This window comes from Oxyura jamaicensis (genome assembly GCF_011077185.1).
Source record: "Oxyura jamaicensis isolate SHBP4307 breed ruddy duck chromosome 7 unlocalized genomic scaffold, BPBGC_Ojam_1.0 oxy7_random_OJ70919, whole genome shotgun sequence".
NCBI lineage: Eukaryota > Metazoa > Chordata > Aves > Anseriformes > Anatidae > Oxyura > Oxyura jamaicensis.
Window position 1 is genome coordinate 1 of NW_023304060.1, and position 2,714 is coordinate 2,714.

The window sequence follows — 2,714 nt, forward strand, 5'->3', positions numbered from 1 at the left end:
CCAGGCCCCGCCGGCCGCCCGGGTCCCGCGCCTCGGCGGCGGCACTGCCCGCCCCGCCCGCGCCAGCCCCCCGCGGCTCACCTGGGCCTTGGTGCCCGGCCTGTTCCGCCTCAGCACGGCCGTGCCCTCCGCCATGACCATAGTGACAGCGCCGCCAGGACCCGGATGCGGCAGCGCCGGGCGGGGCGGCACGGGGCGGAGCGGGGCGGCAACGGCGCAGGGGAAGGGAGGGCCCGCGGGCCTCGCGAGAGGCGGTGGAGGGCCGGGGGCGGGCCTGGGGCGGGCCTCGGGCGGGCTCCCACCGGCCGCTGGCCGGCGCCGCGAGATGGCGGCTCGGCGCCCTTTCAGCGTCCCGTCAGCGCCGCCGGGCTTCGCCCGCTGCCCAGTCCGACACCATGGCACGTAGGGTGCCGAGTCTGAACACGGAGCCCGGTGCTGACGGTACGCAGCTGGCTGTGACAAGAGGAGTGAAGCAAATGACAGCAACACGGCCCACCCGCAGCGTCCCGGCGGGTGCGGAGCCGCCCAGGCCCTGCAGAAGGCAGCAAGGAGGGGGCTGTGCGCTGGCTGTGCGGGGCTGCCCTGCTGGGGGAGAGCGTGGCCTGGGCTTCCAGGCTTCCTTAGTCAGGCCTTAACGTGTGTCTGGGAAGAAAAAGGTGTTTAAAAAAATAAATAAATAAAAATAAAAAAGCTGAAAGATGCCCTGTTTCTGGAGAATAAGCGGTAGGAAGGAACAGGGAATAGGTAAGAAAGGGTGAATCATTTGTGCACAGCAAGCTGAGCAGTGCAGGAGCAATGAGAAACAGGGAATTGTCAATTCCTATCTAAGAGTTTGTAATGACCAGAGTAGCAACTCCACCCACGTTAGGTCCTTGTGCAGGTGGCACCCTTCACTGTAGGCCCCTGAGGGCAGATTGCGTTTGTTACTCTTTTACTTGGAGATCTATAGGTCAGCATTCCTGCCCCCGGCATGTTGGATGTGCCAGTCACATGGTGAAACTCAGCACTTTCAAGTTTAATAAACCACAAAAAGGTTAATAACATTAGGAGAAATTGATGCATCAGAATGGAGGCTATAAATGTCATATTACCACACTACATCTGCTGTAATCCAACATTAACTTTTTATGAGATTGATTTATAATTAGCCAGTCCCAAAATAAAAGCAACGCTAGCTGTTTCAGTCCCTCATAATACAGCATTGTGTTGGTTTTTAATCAGTTCCAAGGTTAAACTGGTATCTAAAGCACAGAGGGGTGTGAAGATCTGACATTTTCATTTGTCCCTGACTTTTATTTCATGGACATCTTGCTTCTGAAATGCAAACAAATCTGGCTGAGAATGTTGGTATGTTATCTCAGTCTGAAAACTGGCTCAGTTTTACAAAAAAAAAAATGAAGGAAATCTGCAGTGCTTCTTGGGCACTTAGTATCTGTAGGTCTTTTTTGTTGCCCCTTAGTGATTACCCTGTTATTACTGGAAGCTGCTTCTGATGTATTGGATTTCAAGTGGTTTTTAAATAAAATCTGATAATCGTCAGTAAATTCACTTTTTTTTTCTTTTTTCTTTTTTTTTTTTTTTTTTCCCTAGGTTTTTACCAGGTCCACATTGTCTTATGCCCTTCGTGAGTGAAAAGTGGAACATTTGGCCAAGATCATCTCATTCCTGTGCTGTTTGGGACCTGACCTTCCTTTCTAGGCCTTCTACCAGCATGTGTAAGTTTCATCCTTTTCTTACTATGGCAGGGTAACATAACCAGGACAGTAAAGGCTTTCTGAACATTATATAGCTGTTGTTAGTGGAACCTGTTCCAGAAAGGGAACTACAAAAAGCAGGTGGAGCCCGCCTTTGTTCTTTATGCTTCAGACAGCTGAAGACAGGGAAGAACTGGATCCCCACCAAAAAGCAAATACGGCAGCATATCACACTTTTGCCACAAATTAGAGCTTGGAAATAATCTAGAAAACAGTGGAATAAAGAAGTCTAAATTCTCACAGGGAAAATAGAGAAAGAGCATTTATGATTCATACTGTCCTCCCCTCTAAAGCCCAGGGGATATAGGGATATAAAATCTGGTATGCAGCCAGGAACTTAAAAAGCAGTGATGGCAGAGGATCACCTTGGCAATGTATTAAGTTCCCCTGTCCTTGCTTGTAATTATAGCCTTATGGTGCAAGAATGAGATGTTCTGTGTCTGCTGACACATCAGACACTCAGGCATGTCCTCCACTTAATTAGGCAGAGGAATGCTTTTTTTTGGTCCATCCACATATTTCTTATTCCTATGAAATGTCTCAAGAAAATGTGGCATTGTTTTTACTCAGTTATATAAAGACTAGTAGCTACACCCATTACAAGAATTTTATTAAACCAGTACAACATCAAGGTACCAGAAACCTCCTGGGGCTGAAAGCAGGGGTTGGAGGCAGGGCAGGGAGCCAAGAGGCAGACAAGTGCCCTCAGCAACACCACAGTGCTGGTTCGGTGTAATCCTGCTTGGGAGTGGGTTAACACAGTGCAGCCTTGGTTGAGGAGTAAAGCATTCAGGGGTTAAGGTAAGCAGTGCAAGCGGTAAAGGGCTGCGGTGCGTGCCACCGCCTTTCTTCCAGGCTGCCTGGCCTCAGGATGCACCCCAACGGATTAAAGCAGCTCCTCATAAACAAGAACTGTAAACCTCCCAACATTGTTTGCTCTGAGTGGGGATCTTACATAAA

The 2,714-nt window shown here is 49.7% G+C and overlaps 1 long non-coding RNA gene across 2 annotated transcripts; it reads left to right on the forward strand.

Annotated features, from left to right (window-relative positions):
- The first annotated feature begins 646 nt into the window (after positions 1-646).
- On the forward strand, positions 647-2,003 carry LOC118157600. 2 transcript variants are annotated; one of them, XR_004746688.1, is made up of 2 exons: positions 647-744; positions 1,602-2,003. It is a non-coding gene; the product is annotated as an uncharacterized LOC118157600 (long non-coding RNA). The 2 variants fall into 2 exon arrangements; XR_004746687.1 differs by having other exon boundaries at positions 654-723.
- The last annotated feature ends 711 nt before the right edge of the window (positions 2,004-2,714 follow it).